Here is a 19,299-nt window from a genome sequence, read left to right on the forward strand (position 1 = left end):
AATGTAATTGTTTAGTACAATTTATTATATTTACAGTACCACAGTTATGCAGGCTATGTTCAGCAGTGGGCAAGGATCTCCTGAGACATGAGAATTCTGCCTCCCATACATGGTAAGCTGAAACTTGAATCAGAGTAGATATTTGCTGGGAGAAATAAGGATGGAGGAGTGGACATTGCAGGAAGAGGGAATCAAGTGTGCACAAGCTTGGAAGTGGGAGAGAACATGCCCTGTCCTGGAAATGACAAGCGTTGCCAGCCTCCAGGTATTGGGAGAGATGCAGGCAGGGGGTGAAGCCAGAGAAGGAAGACAGCAACCAGACTAGGAAGAAGGGGGTGTTGGAGCAGGCTAAAGAGCTTGGTTAAGAGATGAAGGTCCACACAACCATACTGGCCTGGAAAGTGATGTAAGGAGTGTTGGTTGTGATGCATTCAGCTGCAAGGAATAAGATACCTGGCCCCAAACAGCTTAAACAGTGAACTTTATTTTCTCAAATAACAAATCCAATACATGGCTTTAAAGCCTATTAGGGTTGTGGATTGTCATCTCTGCAGTCAGAAGATGGCAACCTCAGCTCCAAGCACTATGGCCTCCTACACAGGAAAGAGGGTAAGGATTCACTCATTCTCCTTCTCTCCCTCTCCCTCTCCCAAACTTTTAATTTTAGAACAGTTCTAGATTTATAAAAAAATTGAGAAGATAGTACAGAGAGTTCCCATATACCTCATACCTAGTTTCCCTATTATTAACATCTTACATTAGCATGGTACATTTGTCACAATTAGGGAACCAATATTGATACATTATCATTAACTAAAGTCCATTCTTTATTTAAATTTTCTTAGTTTTAACCGAATGTCCTTTTTCTGTTTCAGAATCCCATCCATGAGATCACATTACATTTAGTCATCATGTCTCCTTAGGCTTCTCTTGGCTATGAATTCCCTTGGTTTTTGTTGTTGTTTTTAATTTTTTTATTTATTGATTTTTAGAGAGGGAGAGACAGAGAGAGAAAGAGAAAAACATAGATTTGTTGTTCCACTTACTTATGAATTCATTGGTTGCTTCTTGTATGTGCCCTGACCAGAGATTAAACCTGCAGCCTTGGCGTATTGGGATCATGCTCTATCCAACCGAGCTACCCATCCAGGGTAGACTTCCTTGTGTTTTTCTCTGTGTTTTTGTTTTGTTTTGTTTTGTTTAAATCCTCAATTGAGAGGGTATTTTTTTCCATTGCCTTTTAGAGAGAGTGGAAGGAAGAGAGAGAGAAAAACATCAATGTGAGAGAGACACATTGATCGGTTGCCTCCTGCATGAGCCCTGACAAGGGGCCAGGGATCGAGCCTGCAACCGAGGCGCCTGCCCTTGTCTGGAATTCAACCCACGACCCTCTAGTGCACAGGCTGATACTCTAACCACTTGGCCACACCAGCCAGGGCCTGCCTTGTTTTTGATGACCTTAATAGTTCTTTTTCAGAATATTTTTATTTTTAATTATAGTCAACGTACAATATTATATTAATTTCAGGTGTACAACCCCATGATTAGACATTTATATAACTTACGAAGTTATCACCCTGATAAATCTAGTACCCACCTGACACCATACAGAGTTATTACAATATTACTGACTATATGTTCCATATGCTGTACTTCATATCCCCATGACTATTCTGTAACTACCAATTTGTACTTACTAATCCCTTCAACTTTTTCACCCATCCTCCCCCAACACCCCTTCTGGCAACTGTCAAAATGTTCTCTGTATCTCTGAACATTTGAGTCTGTTTCTGTGAGTTGTTTCTGTTCTGCTTGTTCATTTATTTTGTTTTTTTAAAAAGATTCCACATGTAAGGGAAATCATCTCCGTCTTTGTCTGACTTCTTTCACTCAGCACAACACCCGCTGGGTCCATCCGTGTCACTGCAGAGGCAACACTTCATCCTTCCTTATGGCTGCGGCATAGTCCGTTGCATGCGTGCCCCACCTCTTCATCCATCATCTATTGATGGGCACTTAGGTTGCTTTCATTCTTGGCAACTGTAAATAATGCTGCAATAAACATATGGATGGATGTTTTTTTAATTTAGTGTTTTAGGTTTCTTTGGAAAATTACCCAGATGTGGAATTGCTGGGTCTTTCTTTGTCTGTTGTTATAGCCTTTGCTTTAAACTCTGTTTTGTCTGGTAGAGGTATTGCTACCTCAGCTTTTTTTCCCCTTCTTCCATTTTCATGAAATATCTTTTTCCATCCCTTTACTTTCAGTCTGTGTGTGTCTTTCTATCTGAAGTGGGTCTCTTGTAGACAGTATATGTAAGGGTCTTGGTTTGTTATCCCTTCAGCCACCATACATCCATTGATTGGACCGTTTAATCCATTTGCACTTTAAAAAGTTGTTGATAGATACGTATTTATTGCCATTTTATTTTTCATAGTTTTAATCTTTTTCTACTTCTTCTAAAAGAAGATCCTTTAACATTTCTTGTAATACTGGTTTGGTGGTAATGAACTTCTTTACCTTTTTCTTGTCTGGAAAGCTCTTTATCTGTCCTTTGATTCTAAATGATAGCTGTGCTGGGGAGGATAATCTCAGTTGTAGGTCCTTGCTTTTCATTAGTTTCAATATTTTGTGCCAATCCCTTCTGGCCTGCAAAGTTTCTGTGAGAAGTCAACTGACAGTCTTATGGGAGCTCATCATAGGTAAATAACTGCTTTTCTCTTGCTGCTTTTAAGATTCTCTCTTTGTCTTTAACCTTTGGCATTTTAATTATGATATGTCTGGGTGTGGACCTTTTTGGATTGTTCTTGTTTGGGACTCTGTTCTTCCTGGACTTGCATGTCTACTTACCACGTTAGGGAAATTTTTGGTCATTATTTTTCACATAGATTTCCACTTTTTGCTCTCTCTCTTCTCCTTCAGGCACCCCCAAGATGCAAATGTTGGTACTCTTGAAGTTGTCCCAGAGGCTCCTTACTCTGTCCTCATTTCGGGGGGGACTTTTTTTCTTTTTTCTGTTCTGATTCGGTGTATTCTGCTTCCTTATCTTCCAACATGCTCATTTGGTCCTCTGATTTATCTACTGTACTGTTTATTCTATGTAATGTATGCTTCATTTCAGATAGTGTATTCTTCATTTCTGACTGGTTCTTTTTTGTTTTTTATCTCCATTTTTATGTTTTCGATCTCTTTGTTGAAATTCTCACTGTTTCTATACTCTTCCCCTAAGTTCATTAAGCATCCTTATAACCAGTGTTTTGAACTCTGCATATGGTAGATTGCTTGTCTCCATTTTGCTTAGTTCTTTTTCTGGAGTTTTGTTCTGTTCTCTCATCTGGGACTTGTTTCTTTGTCTTCTCATTTTGACTGCCTCCCTGTGTTTGTTTCTATGTATTACATAGAGCTGCTACATCTCCCTGATGTAGGAGAGTGGCCTGATGTAGTAGGTGTCCTGTAGAGTCCAGTGGTACAGCCTCCTGGTCACCTGAGCTGGGAACTCTATGTGCACTCCTTATGTGGGCTGTGTGCACCCTCCTGTTCAAGTTGAGCCTTAATTGCTGTTGGCATGTCAATGGAAAGAATTTACCCCCAGGCCAATCAGCTGTGAGGCCTGAAATAACCACAGTGGAGAATCTGCTGTCAGGGGCTTACCCCATGGAGAACTCACTTCAGCATGGCTCATGTACCTGACAAGTCTACACCTTGAGTGTGTCACCTGTGGAGGTAGTTGGGGGGTGTTTCAGTGTGGTCTGTAGCTGTCCAAAGGGTACACTGGCTCTGGGGCCCCTGCGAGGTCAGGCCAAGGTCAGCTACTGCCAGTGCTCTGCCCAGGGCCACGCTGCATGAGCTACACAGTAATCTGCAGATGGCTGCTACTTGTGTTGGGCTTGGATGTGCCTGGGAAGGCCAAGCTTAAAACCAAGGCCAGCTGCTACTAGTGCTGTTCCATGGCCACTTAGCAAGAGATAGGGGGTATGCAGATGCCAGATGCTGCTTGTTTGAAATATTTTAGGAAAGTTCAAAGCATGAGCTAAACTGGCCATTTGTATGGAAAAGACACTGAAAATGGCTTGTATGGGCCTAAAAGTTGGGTAGGCAGGGCCTCAGGGAATTACCAAGATGGGGCAAACAGTGTTAGCCAGGTAGGTTGATGGAGACTCAGATATGGCACCTGCCTGCCCGCCCTGTGGATGGAGGGCTCAGAAAAGGAACAATGGTCTCTGCCAGCACTTCTATGAGAAAGCTGCCCCTCCATACTTTCACATGAGAGAGAAGTAGATCTCTGTCAGTGGTAGCTGAACCTACTAGCATTTTCTTGGCTGGAGCTGGAGCCCATGCCTGTGCCTGAAAAGGAGTCAGCATTCCCATGGTGGTTCAGCCTACAGGAAGTTTGCCCCTGGGGCGGCACACTACCAGGCATGACTAGATAGAAACCGAGGCTAGGTTACAAGGGAGATGAGTAATGGATGGTGACTGCCCTGGGAAGCACATAGAGAGGCAGGAAGTGGGGAACCAGAACGAGACCCCTTAGGTGGACAGAGTGCTGTATAAATGATCTGTGGCAAGTCTGTGATTATTATTTTAATCCCCAGAAAAGTTGAGTGGAAAGTCACTTTACTGTTTCAAAAACCAAACCATTAGTAAGGTAAATCCCCTGATAAAAAGTGCTTCTACAACCAAAGAAAAGTCATATCAGGGGTTTCTGCTGTTTGAAATTGCCCAGGAAGCATTCTGAATGTGGGAAGAGGCCTATGACAAGATTTCTAACAGAGAATTATTATTCTTGAATTTTCTATGATCTCAATCATCTCTAATTCTTTTCTCAGTTGCCAGTCCATGTATTTTAAAATTATGTTTGTTACATATTTTACATTATGTTATACATATTAATAATAGAATGTGTGGAAAACATAAGGAAAAAACTTCTCATTCCTGCTGTAGCTCTGTTTCTACCCAAACTTTTCTCTATGCATAGATCTTTATTGTGCTGATGTTTTATTTTTAGATACATTTTTTAGGTATTTTTAGGTAGCTGTGATCATCCTGTAACTGCAATTCTGTATCCCAGTTTTTCACTTACACAGCATAAGTAGTTTCACTTTATTTTCTCTTATACATACAAACAAATTTGAATATTTGATATATATTCTTAGAACTTTAACTTTATTCTAATTTTGTTTATTAAAGATGTTCATAAAACAGATATAGAGTTAATGACAGCTTCTGGCTGCTGGGGAATGCAATGGAGAGATTTTCTTTTTCCCTTAGTGTTTAAGGCAAAATAAGAATGACCACCTGAGACACTGATGCTAACTTAAATCTGAGAAGTGAAACTCATACAGACAATGATGGTCCCTTTCACCTTCCTTAATGGTTGTCTCAGTGTTAGCTACTTTTTCTCGCTGTCATGATACAGTGCTGAAGGAATATTATGGATTATCGTTGGGGGAGAACTTCCTATTGTGAAAAAGGGCTTGAAGGCACTTAAAGCATAGGGGTTATATAAGGTAGTGCATTCTAAGACTTTATACTAAGAGATGTGCTTTTAGAACATCAAATTGTTAACAATATATTTTTTAACAACCGGTTTTTTTAGAAGTTGGCTGTTAGCTTGGTTCCTCCTGGTGGTCTCCCTACTGCACATCACCCTGCTGGTGAACCTCTCACTTCTGACTTCTGCGTCTTGTTTTTCTCCTGTTATATTGTCTGTTTATTCTCTTCCTGTTCCTCCTTTTCCTTCTCTCTCTGCCTATTCTCCACTCTCTTTAATTTACCATGTTTTATTAGTTAGTTTTCACAAACATCCTGAAATGTAGGTCAGCAGAATTATTTTCATTTGCATATGAGGAAAAAGTGGCAGAGAAAGGTTGGGTGGCTGTCACCAGGCCCCTGGGACACCTAGTGGAGCAGCCCTGAAGGAAGTCCACCTGTCTGGTCCTCCAAGTGCCTGAAGTCTCAGAGTTCTCTCCCTGATGCCAGGTCCCACAGCTCCTTCCTGACCACCTAAGGCCCCAGGGCACCACTTCCTGTCTGGCCCCTCCAGCTGCCCTCTGAGTACTTGGGGCTCTCCCGTCCAGGTTCAGCCTTGCCTTTCTTGAAACCACTGGTTTTATTCACTCCAAGCCCTCTCATCCCCCTCTAGAGCTAGTTGCATGTGCCTAAACCCCCTCAGTACGCCATCAAGGGTCAACACCAGCAGAGAAGGGTGAGCAGTTAAGTCACTTTCATACTTATGACTCATCTTACCTCTCAACTGGATGTGAGATGGCACCTTTCACTGTGGTTCCTGTAAGTCAAGTCACACGGATTGGTGTCCTTTCTTCATCATAGGTCAGCCTGGCTGAAGCTGAGCAGAGCAGGGTTCAGTATCCTGTGAGGGAGCAATGCCACTGACCCCTCAGCCCCTACAGACTGCTCAAGCTGCTCAGGCCAGTCTCAGAGAATGGGACTCCCTCTCCCTTCAAGCAGCCCAGGCCCTGCTGTGGCCTGCCCAGCGCTCTAGCCAGGCTGCACCAACAATGCGAGAGTGGCAGAGACGGGTGCCTGCCCTCCTCCACCTCACTCTCCTCAGCATCTTTGTCTGGAAGACAGAAAAAGGAATGCTGCCCTAGGACTGTGGTGGACACCAGTGGGTGAGGCATGTGAAACCATTAGAAACACACAGCACTTGTCCCCACCTGCTGCCACAGGAGGCCCAGCACTGCCCCCGCTCCAGTAGAATACAAAGCCAGGAGGCCCTTCAGAAGGGAGGGAGCCCACACATGACTAGAAGGCACAGTTATTTTCAGGGAAACCAACTCTGAACTTGTGGCCCCTCATTATGAGTCACTACCTTTAATTCCTGGCATTCCCTCCCATGTTCAGGCTCCCATTAACCAGCCAGCCAGTCAGCCTTGAACACAGTACAGGATCTGTTCTGGGAAAAATCCATGCAATTTTCTGTTGCTATGGGAGACACACTCTACCTTCTGGAGCCCCTGAGACCACCCTTCCCCTCCCACATCTGCCCCTACTCTCCCTGGCCCTCCACCACTATCCTTGAGAACCAGTCTCCCATCCTCTGCCCTGGAAGTAATTGCCACCAAAGCAAGAAGGGCTGAAAGATGTTACTCCTGTGGATGAAAAAAAAAGGGGGGGTTTATGGAAAGTAACTTCACAGGGTGCTGTAATTATAAATTCCTAACTGGGCAGGTCATGGTGAGTAGTCATGCCCCAAGCATATAACTCCTTTAGTGAAAGGTTTTAAGCCAGTCCTGTCCATTGTTCTTGTGCATCTAGGTTAGCACACCTTTGAAATAAGGAAAACTACCCCCATGAGAGCCCATAATCTTAACTATCCTGTAATCCAATCGTTGCCTTGCCTTCTTCCACCTCCAGGTAGGTCTCTCTAATTTCAAATGCATAAAAAAAGATAGAAAACTGTTACTCTCTGGAGCATTTGAGGCCTTGCTTTCTGGCATCTGTCCCCAGTTTGGTTCAAACAAACTCAAAAATTATCTACAGGTTTGGACATTCTTACATTGATGATCCCCAGGAGGTTTATGAATTTGTGAAATTTGTAAAGATATTTCTGAGCAAAGAAACTGCACTGCGTGGTTGGCCTGGCCTAGGTGCCCCTACCCAGTCAACCTGGCACTATAAGTTCTCTACAATCTTCAAACTGGTTTTGCTGAGATTCGCTCACAAGTCCTATCTCATGGCCCCACCTTTCACTTAACCTTCTGCTTTACACTCCTATATCTTGAAGGAGCCTTAGAAGCCAGGACATATCCCAGGAACAAGGAGTACGTCTAGGGGCCCAATCTTGGTTTCTGAATTCCATTCTCCAGTAAAAGGGACCAGAGCTGCTGAAGTACAAGAGCCTGGAGCATCTTACACCTTAGAGTAAGGAAGTGCTCTGAAAATCACGGAAGTGTGTTAAAGGGATACAGATGTCAGCCTAGGGAGACTGCTTCTGGCCAAATCTGGAACTCACTGAATATTAAAGCTGTGATGGCTATCCCATGTAATAATATGGATATCCCATGTAATAAGATAGTCCACGGGGCACACTGATAAAGAGGAAGCTCTCCCTAAAGGAAGAGCGCCAATTGACACATGTAAAATGGTGGAGCTGGGAAATTTACATTGAACAGGAAGGCCAGTGGGTGAGAGCTTGACTGGGAACCGGATACTTAATTTCAAACGCTATGCTCTCAAAGAACTAATCATGAGTGGAGAAACCTGGCAAACACCACCTTTACAAAATGAAACAAAAACCTTACAGCCCTGCTGCTTAGGCTTCCAGAAGCCACCCGCTGAGCTGCCCTCAGAGGGTGCCCGTGTCCTGCGACGTGCGTGCTCAGCAGCCTGTGCGGGGCGCGGCCTGCTAGTGTAGGCCACAGCCTGAATACCACTGCACACAGCCCGTGCACACAGCACCACAGTAATCACCCACCAAGGAGGGCTGACCTCCCAAAATACCCATCCCCTATGGGCGACCACCTGGCAAAAAGGTCAGACTTGGCTTTGAATTTCTGCCAAGCTGTGTGAACTCAGGCAAGCTGCTTAACCTCCCCGAGTTTCAATCCCTCATCTACAAAATGGAGATGATAACACCGATTTCATGAGCTGGCAGTTCCACTCCTAGGTATTGCCTCGAGAGAAATGAAAACATACCCACACAAAGACTTATACACACATGTTCATGGCTGCTTTTTTTCGTAAGAGCCCCAAACTGGAAACAACCGAAATATCAACTGGTTAGCAAAGAAAGTAACAAACTAATGGTAACAGGAGTGAATTTGAAAAGCCAGATAAAAGTCTGCTTGTTATATGATTCTATATGCATGAAAGTCTAGAAAAGATAGGCCTAGGGTGGTCAGTGCTTGCCAGCGGCCAAAGGCAGAGTTATCCACAGAGGGGCAGACAGGAACTTCCCTGAAGGGAATGTTCCATGCCATGAACACTGATTGTGAGACTATATACTTTTGTCAAAATTCATCAAATTATACACCCAAAATTGTGAATTTTATTGCCTGTAAATTAAGTCTAATGAGGCAGATAAAAAAAATAATAGTGTCATTTTGAGAATGAATCGGCTGACACACATGCTGCCCACGCTGACTGGCCCTAAGCAGAGCCCTGCGATAGCAGCTGCTGCGCACACAGCCTTCGGCGGGAGCAGGGCAAGTGTGCAGACAAGAGGCCCACCCCGGGGAGCCACCCTCGCGACGTGTTCTGCAGCTAAACTGAGGAACCAGGTAATCGACGGGGAATAAAGAAACGTGCAGGTTCGAGGAGACCCGGGCCCGAGACCCGGGCCCAGCAGCAGGAGGCCCCGGGAAGCAGGCCTGTGCTCGCCTCCGCGGCGCCTTCCTCGCGGTCCCGCGCAGAGGGGCCGCCCCGCCCCGTGGCAAAGTCCCTGCGGGGCGCAGCTGCCCGCGCCGCGGCCGCACCTCCCGCCCGGCCCGCGGCCCGGCCCAGGCCTCCCGGGGCAGCGCCGCACCGGCGGCCGGGGCGGGGCTCACAGCCCCAATCCCGAGGCGCTGGGGGGCGCGGGCGGGAGGAGACGCGGGAGGCCGCGGCCGGGGCGGGGTTCACAGCCCCAATCCCGAGGCGCTGGGGGGCGCGGGCGGGAGGAGAGGCGGGGAGGCCGCGGCCGGGGCGGGGTTCACAGCCCCAATCCCGAGGCGCTGGGGGGCGCGGGCGGGAGGAGAGGCGGGGAGGCCGCGGCCGGGGCGGGGTTCACAGCCCCAATCCCGAGGCGCTGGGGGGCGCGGGCCGGAGGAGAGGCGGGAGGCCGCGGCCGGGGCGGGGTTCACAGCCCCAATCCCGAGGCGCTGGGGGGCGCGGGCCGGAGGAGAGGCGGGGAGGCCGCGGCCGGGGCGGGGTTCACAGCCCCAATCCCGAGGCGCTGGGGGGCGCGGGCCGGAGGAGAGGCGGGGAGGCCGCGGCCGGGGCGGGGCTCACAGCCCCAATCCCGAGGCGCTGGGGGGCGCGGGCGGGAGGAGAGGCGGGAGGCCGCGGCCGGGGCGGGGTTCACAGCCCCAATCCCGAGGCGCTGGGGGGCGCGGGCGGGAGGAGAGGCGGGGAGGCCGCGGCCGGGGCGGGGCTCACAGCCCCAATCCCGAGGCGCTGGGGGGCGCGGGCCGGAGGAGAGGCGGGGAGGCCGCGGCCGGGGCGGGGCTCACAGCCCCAATCCCGAGGCGCTGGGGGGCGCGGGCCGGAGGAGAGGCGGGAGGCCGCGGCCGGGGCGGGGTTCACAGCCCCAATCCCGAGGCGCTGGGGGGCGCGGGCGGGAGGAGAGGCGGGAGGCCGCGGCCGGGGGCGGGGCGCGGCGGGGGGTCGGCGACTCGGCGCAGCGCGCGCGCCCGGAGCCCGGAGCCCGGCGTCCCCGCGGCGGGAGCGGGCGGCCGCGGGCGGGCTGCAGTCGGGCTCCGGCCGGCCGGCCGCCGCGCGGGGCCGCTGGCTCACCCTCCCCGACCGGCCCCGCGGGAGAGTGCCGCGTCCGAGGCCCACAGGAGCGAGCCCGCCGGCGCTCCCGCAGACCCGAGAGCGCGGGGCCTGCGCCCGCCTCCCGCCGTGGTCCAGGGCGCGTGACCCTCCCCGAGGCGCCCGGCCTGTGGGCGGGAGCGGCGGCCCCGGCCTGGCGCCCGCGGCACGGAGCCCGGTGGCCTCCCCGACACCCCCTCCCGCGCGCGGACGCCGCGCCTGCCTGAGGGCCCGGCGGCGGGGCTCGGGGCCGTCCCTGCCGACGCGGCTGGAGACCCCTCCCCGCGGTCGGCTGGGGGACGGGCCCTGCGCCGGGGGCCCGCTGCCTCGGCTCGCGGGGCTCAGCGCCCCCTTCCTACGCCCGAGCCGTAGCGCCCGGTTTCGAGCCCCGTTCCTCGGCCGCGGGGCTCCCCGGCCGGGTCGGCACGAGGAATGACTCGGCGTGCCACGTGAGGCCGCGGGGTGGCGGGCCGGCAGGGCCTCCGTCGGGGCCGCGGGGCCCCCAGCCCCCCGCCGCTCCTCGCCCCGCGCGCCGCGGGCCCCGGACCCCTCGGCCCCCGGCTGGGAGCTCCGTGGGCCCCTCTCGGCAGGAGGCCGCCCCTCCCACCCGTGCGCAGGCCCTCCCGAGCCCGCGGCCTCCCGGCCTGGCCGCCCGCTGCTGACCCAGGGCCAGGCCCCACCCGCGCCCTTTCACGGGCGGAAAGCGAGGCCCAGGAGGGCGGCCCTCCCGGGCTCCATCCCAGCCGGCCGCTGACAGCCCGGGGCTGCCTCGGGCCCTCGGCCTGCGCGGCTCCCGCAGCAGCCAGGCCCTCTGCAGGTCCCGCACCCCTCCTCCCGGGACGCCGCAGCCCCGCAGCCCCGCACCTTCATCTCCATGCGGCTGCTGCGGGGCCGCTCGGGTCTTTTCCGAGTAAGTCGATGAATGGACAGGTAAAAGACAAAACCTTTACTTTATTTGGGCCTCTAGTATTAGGAATTTGGGACTGTTGAATAAGGGCAGGAGATCTCTGGTTCAAGACCCTTAGCCCAATTTAATCTAGCTCTTAAAACTTTAAAATAATCTCTTATTATTCAGACTTATTTCTTCCCAATAGCTATGAAAATGTATCATTGCTTTAAAGGTCATAAGTAAATGTCTCCTGAAAAGCCACAGCATTCTGAGCACTCATCCCCTTCTTAGGGCTGTTTATTGTATCAACAGTTTCCCCGTTTATACAATAAGGGATTGGCCCAAAGGGGTGTTTTTCAAACTGCAGGTCTTGATCTGTTTATTAGTATATTGTGAAATCAAACTAGCAGGAAATAAACTGCACTGAATAGAAAATAGAATGTGTCACAGATAATAAGAGTAAATATTGTGATGTGAAAGTTTAAGTTGAGTATGTGTCTGTATGGTAGGTCATGTTGTAAAATATCTTCTTTACTGTGGGTGACAATCAGGAGAGTTCCAGATCTCCTCTTCCTCTGAGCCCAGAGGGTTTTGTCATTCAGAACTAGAGTGCAGCTGGGCCCTGCACAGACCAAGGTGTGGGGCTGAGCCCCGCCGCACAATCCATCATCCATATTTCCATCGCTCTTCAGTTGGAGAAAAGAAAATAAATATAAACATTGTTAAAGAAAAACTGACAAGTACACCTTATCTGTACTACTTTAAAACTAATAGAGGCTATGTCTTTTGTTTTAAAAACAATCACACAGTACTAATGCAAGGGAGAAAATAAAACTCATCCTCTCCCTCCCAACTCCAGGGCACACCTCAGAGGCAAGTTCTGCATGAATCCCAGTGGACCATAGGCTCTGCTGCTCTGAGTCCATTCTTTTATTTTCATAGAGACCATGTTTCCCACAGTTGTCCCAGCCAAGGATGAGGGTCCCAGCTGCCCTCCCGTCCGGGCTCACTCAGGGTTCTCTCAGTGTTGGAATCTGTTTGTCGCTCTACTTCCCCCTCAACCCCATACGGTTTGCCTGTTCCTTCCCAAACTACCCCAAGGTCAGGCAAGTTCTGCATTTCCATTTATCCAAGTCAAATCAGAGGGAATTCCCCAAGTGGGAATTATTTTTCCCAATAAAAATCTACCTACTATTAAGGCTGTTGCTCTCTTGCAAGGGAAGGCCTCAACTCGGTGAGAAGACATACAAATCATAACTAACACATATTTGTATACTTGAGATGGTGGCATTTAGATAAAATCCAATTGCCAAACCTCAAATGGACCTAAAAAGAGTAGAAAATGTCCCCAGGATATGTGAAGTGGCTTTTCATGGTTATATGTGGACAGACAGAACATCTGTTGTGCCGTATGAGCTACAGTGAGAGGAGGGTTCCAGGAATACTGTTTCCTCCATGAAATCATCTTTTCAGGAGCTCACTGTGTTAGCTCGTGTACGCTGAAGTGTAGGCAAGCGAGTCCCTGTAGGTAAGATCGGTTTCTCGGTGGGTCCAGGCCGGGTATCTCGTTGGATAGAAGGTTCCCGTTTGTTGTCAGCTTTACGCTGGAACTGTAAAAGCAGGTCTTCTGCTGATTTACCATGGAGCAAAGAACCTTCTCGGGTCTGGACAATTTGATTGCTGAATTCTGCGTACTTATCTGCAGCGTCAGTGAAATTATTTTCTTTTGTTTCCATGGTGGCAGCCTTAGAATGTGCAGGAATTTTGATAATTGCCAGTTGTCTTGGTTGCTGTGTGGCATCTAATAATTCTACAACCAGTTTTCCATTTTTGTATGGGCTGCCCTGAGGAAGTTAAGAAGTCTCACTGCTTCCATAACATTCCAAAGTCATAAGCTACACCACATGCATAGTGACCATCAGTGTAAACATTGGCCACTTGATCTTTGGCCAAATGATAAGCCAGAGTTAGAGCAATTAGTTCAGCTTGCTCGGCAGATCTCATTTCGGATAGATAAGAACCTTCAGTATGTCCACCATGGAAGTTATTGCATTTCCAGCTCGGTAATGTCCTTGTACATTCTTCAGATAAGATCTATGAACCAAATTAAGTCAACATTATCAATAAGAGTTTCCTGTAAGTCATTCCTAGGAGCAAAAAGGTGGTCAATAAGTAAAGTGCAGTCAAGGGCATCTTCATCCTGTAAAGAAGATAGCAAGTTGCTGGGTTAAGACTGTTACATCCAGTCAAAGCAATATTAGACACAGGAAGAAGGAGTACTCTATAAGAAACAAGTCGCTGACTGAGTAACGCTGCGTATGGTGAGATTTTATCAAAGATTCAACAGAATGAAGAACATAAATGGTTAAAGAAAAACCCAGAACTATCTCTTCTGTTTGCACAACGTGGCTGTAGAAGCCCTTTTGCTACTGAGTCTAGTTGCTGAGTATAATATCCTATAGGTCTGTGATGATCTCCATGTTTCTGAGTTAGAACTTCTAAAGCATTTCCTTTTCTCCATGCACGAGAAGGAAAAAAAATAAGTTTATAATTAGGGTGTTCCAAAGTGAGAGCATTAAATAATTCGTCCGTTAGAGCTCCTACAGCTTGTTTCCTTTCAGAGTTCCATTGGATTGAATCAGTCCAGTCTGAGTTTAATACAACATATAGAGGCTGAGCCATTAATTAAAATTTGGAGCCCAGTTGTGACAGTGTCGTCAACCCTACAAAACCCTCTAAGCTTCCTCTCAGTTCTTGGTAGAGGAAAAGATAAGATTCCTCTGAGACTTTCAGGATTAATTAGTATCCCATGTTTAGATATAAGATGACCACAGTATTTCACTTGGGGCAAACAGAATTGAAGCTTGTCCTTTGAGACCTTGTGTCCTTTTATAGCTAGTTGTTGTAATAGGTAAATTGTTTGCTTTTGGGAATCTCATGATGTCCTAAAGCATAAAAGTAAATCATCCACATATTGGACGAGAGTGGAGTCTCTGGGAAATTTAATATCATTCAACTCAGCCTTTAGTATATGAGAGAAATAGGTGGGGCTCTCTGTATATCCTTGAGGCCTTACCATCCAATTAAATATACAATCTTCCAAGGTGAAAGCAAAGGGGCATTGACTGTCTTTTTCTATAGAAATACTGGAAAAGGCACTACATAAATGTATCACCTAAAAATATTGGCAGTTCACAGGCATGGCTGATAATAGGTTATGTGGATTTGGAACCACAGGATGTCTGGGAATAACTATTTTATTTATAGCTATGAGATCCTGTACAAATCTCCGTCCTTTCCCATTTAGTTTCTTTTCTGGAAGGATAGGAGAATTACAGGGGCCTGTATATGGAATTATAAGCCCCCCTCCTTTTTTTCCCCTCACCCAAGGCTATTTTTTCATTGTTAATCACTTTTTAAGTAACCTTGCACAATAGGCTACATTCCAGCTACTGCATCAGGTCTTAAAGGATATTGGTGGATATTAGGTAGAGGCAAAGTACTATCAATAGTTATTTTAATAGGAGTGGCTGACTTGATCTTGTCAGGATCTGTACTGGGAAGGGACCAGAGCTCTGTAGAAACATCCAGCAGCAAATGTTAAGTCTCAATATTAGTTTCCTTTTGTGGAGGTTTCTTTAAAATACATTATTTTTTCAATTGCTTCAGCGTCTGATTCCTTTAGTTCTAAATACATTTCACCCTTTCAAGGAAAGGTTATGTGGGCAGTTTCTCCCTATCAGATGAACTGGGGCAGATTTGACAATCAAAAATATATCTTGCCCTATAATATTCCCTAGTTGAAAAGGAATGGGTTCTCCTAGTACACTGCTGGTGGGAATGCAGACGGGTGCAACCACTATGGAAAACAGTATGGAGGTTCCTCAAAAAATTAGAAAAGGAGCTGCCGTTTGACCCAGTGATTCCACTCCTAGGAATGTATCCTAAGAATCCTGAAACATACATCAGAAAGAATATATGCACCCCGATGTTCATAGCAACACAGTTTACAATAGCTAAGATCTGGAAACAGCCCAAGTGCCCATCCGTAGATGAGTGGATAAAAAAGGTGTGGGACATTCACACCATGGAATACTATGCAGTTGTAAAGAAGAAGGATCTCGTACCCTTTGGGACAGTATGGATGGACCTGGAGAATATTATGCTGAGTGAAATAAGCCAGGCAGCGAAAGACAAACATCGCATGATCTCGCTTATACGTGGAATCTAAAGAACTTAATAAACTGATGAACAGAATAGATTCAATGACATGGAAGCATAGATGAGAGTGAGAAATGTCAGAGGGATGGAGGAGGGCGGGTGGGTGGAGGGGGAGAGAGTAACCAAAGAATTTTTATGCATATATGCACAACCCAAGGACACGGACAATGGTGGGGAAAGGGACTGGGGAGGGGGAAGGGACAGGGTGGAACGGGTCATTGGGGAGCAAAAAGGACATCTGTAACATTTTAAACAAAAATAAAATTAAAAAGAAAAGAAAAAAAAAAAAAAGGAATGGGTTCTGATTAAAAAATAGACATTGGTTGATTAGCTATCCCTACCATTTAAACAGAAATTTTATTTTGAGGGAGAGAGAAACTAACTAGGTATGAGTAAGAACAGATAAAGTAGCCCCAGTATCTGCAAGGACCTTCATAGTTTCCCCTTTTTATGGTAATTTCAATTTCCCCTAAAGTATTGGTAAGGAGAAGGGGAAATGCCCTCTCACAATCCTCAGAGAAGCTCTATGGTTCCTCCAGTCTCTTTTTGTTAGAGTGGCAGTTAGTTAGATATTAAGAAGAGAGGAGGGAGCGAATGGAACCAGACATCTGATTAAGCTGATTAAGCAGGAAAAAAACAGCTTTAACAGGCACCCCGGGGATAATCGACATCAGTCTGCCAAAAGGAGCAAACAGGAAGGGTGGCTTTTCAGCCACCCAGAAAGTGTGCTGACTGACGGGGGAGGGAGAAAGTGGTGCAGAGGGAATTCCTTTACCCAGTGCCTGCGCAGTAGGAACCAAAATGATGACCACAGAAGGGGGAGGGCACAAGACCAGGAAAATCCGGGAAAGGGTTTGGATAGTTTGAGAGAAAGCCTGCTCTCTCCCAGATCCAAGGAAATGCATACAAGGAGGCTCAACAAAGACCTTGGGGCAGCCGCTGCCTTCCCACCTCCCAGCACTGTCTCTCTGAGAGTGCTGTCACTTTTCACTTTAATAAACCCTGCCGCTATCGCTTAAAGCGCCTCCAGTGTGAGTGTCCCTGACATTCTTTTCCTGTGACACTGCAGAGCCTATACCCTGCGGTAATACCTCCTTTCTCTAAACCCTGTTTCGGTGTTCTTCAGCCCTTCTTGCCATGGCCTGGCTTTCTATGGTAAAAGCATACCCCCCTTCCCCGCTTTGAACGCACTTTGGCGGAGGTCTGGCCTGGTTGCTTAGTTGCTGGAGCTGTAAATCCATAATTTTAGTAGCTTATTCCTTTTCCTCCTTTTAAGTAGTTTTAAATAACTGATCAGCAGAATTTCTACTTTATCAGCATGTGTGATCGGATAGTTTAATTCATGTTGTTTAATCAGAGTTAAAGCCCCTCATCTAATCCTTCCACCAATGCCGAATTGATCACTGCATCATTTTGATGATCCTTAAAACTGCCTAGAGACAATCCTGAGTGTTGTTTGAAAGTTTCCTGAAAACTTTCAAAGAAAGCAAGTACAGGTTCATCAGGTTTTCATCTACATTGCTGGATTTTTGTCCCGTCTATTTTCCAGTGAAAAATATCAGGGGTGGCTTGGTGAAGCCAATGGACTAATTCCATGCATTTTTCCTGGTCTATTTCTCTTTGTTTTAAAAAATGCTCTACAGAACTTTTCCAGCAGACCGTACGTAGGCCTTCTGCTGCTTTGTTCTCAGAAACCAATAGGTGTATTCATTGGAGCAGGTCAGTATAGCCAGGATCATATATTTTAACTATTAAATCAAATTCCTTTGCAAACCCATCAGGGTCCTGGAGAGGATCCAGAAAATTTTTAGTTAGATTCCTTAATTCTGTCCTAGTTCAAAGAATGTACACCATTGCTGGTTCCCCTCATCCTGAGACGCTTTCCTCTAAAGGGAGCTGCCAGAATTTCTGGTTTTCTAACCTATCCTGGTCTGGCTCTCTAGCCTTAGTTTCTCCTTGTCAGTAGAGGGTGGTGGTGGAGAAGGTAGAGAAGAGGAAGGGGAGAAAGGTAACAAGTCTGGAAAACAGAGCTCAAAAAGTAGTGGTCCAGTTGCAGAAAGGGGGAAAGTGGAATGTTGGCATTGAGCAGTTTTAGAAGCTTTCTTTAGCTCAGAGACAGTCTCTAGAAGTTTCTTTTTATTTTTCCTTAAAATTTCAATAATTTCAGCAAAAGCATGTATTAAACCATTTACTGGAAACTGGTTAAAAATTAAGGCACTCCAAACTTTACGGTTTCTTGAGGTTATCATTTTTGGTTGCTTTTAGCACTATAAAACTTTATTAACTTCCTGAAGCAAGGAAATTTTATCTGAGAGATAGAAATAGTCTAAATTTTTCTTAATAGCTTTCTTAAGAGATGAAAGTTTATCTGTACTCCTTTTAGAAGCTTCTATTTTCCAATCAAGGTAAGCATTCCATTTATTCAGTTCAGTTTTAAAGCCTGCTTTTCTCTAATTGAATTCACACAAAAATAATTTAGAGGTATCAAAATGATACCATTGTAATGAACTAGCTATTAATAACAGGAAAGGGGCAAAAGGAAGCCAGGTATTATACGCATGTCATTTAGGCAGCTTCACAAGGAAACTGCAACCTTGCACTCCCAAGGGACCCAACAAAGGGAAGATAGACACTTGGCTAGTAAAGTTGAGATTACTAGGGAAGGTGATTTCTGTCAATCAGACCTGGAAACAGAGGTTATTGGCCAGAACAGGCATGGGCACTGCAAGGACGTAGAAATCTGGGATACTTAATTCCCTGAACAAAGAAGCTGGTTCTCTTGGTTCCTCTTGGAACACTTGGCTCATGGCTCATGCTTGGCTTTCTGGCATTTGCCCACTGCCATGTGGACCCCACACACAATGGACTAATGGACTGCAACTAGCCTGATGCTATACTGGACCTGGCTCCAACATGGAACAGAAACTCCGGGCACTGGCTTTGCTTCTAGCTTTACTGAAACCCCAGCTGCACTTCTGTGACTGGACTAAGGGAAATTGAACTTTAGAAACCCAGGGAAGCAATTCCGTACAAATAAATCTCCCTACTATATCACATCTTCCCATGGGGGCCTCCATAAGTGCTTATTCAGCAGTACCCCAAGAACCCCACTTCCACTGATAACAAAAAGAGCCCCATTTCAGCCACCTTAAGCTGATATCACTTTTTGTTAAATCTTACATTTCTGTAGATACTCCTAAACTGAGGTTCTGTATGATTTGTCCATAAAACTCACCATAGTACTAAAGGGAGGCTGACTGTTGGGCTTTTCAGCCTTAGCCGCACAATTTCCCATGCTAATTTTAATTTTTCTTTTGAGCCAATTAAAAAAAGCAATTGAAAGCAGCCACAATAAAAATAGCTCAAGTAAGTCAGGACCCTCCACCTAAAGCAAGTGGGCTTGGAATTACCAGAAAAAGACTTCCCCAAGTTCACCTAATGCACAGTGGGCACTGGAGAGAACAAAGGGCCCCTGCTGGTACCTAGCCCTGGATCAGTTTCATGGGGTGGTCCTGGGTGGGCTTCTTCAGAATCCTGCCCTACCATATCAGGTAAATGTTGACGTAAGGATTCTAAACCTATAAAGAATTTTTACAAAAATTTATTTGAGCCAAACAGAGGATATACCTGGAAGCAAGATCTCAACAGATTGAGATAAATGCTTCTGAGAATGACAGTCTGCAGTTTCTTTTATAGATTTAAGTTGAAGAAGGGAAGG

This window comes from Miniopterus natalensis, chromosome 8, assembly GCF_054644295.1.
Source record: "Miniopterus natalensis isolate mMinNat1 chromosome 8, mMinNat1.hap1, whole genome shotgun sequence".
Taxonomy (NCBI): domain Eukaryota; kingdom Metazoa; phylum Chordata; class Mammalia; order Chiroptera; family Miniopteridae; genus Miniopterus; species Miniopterus natalensis.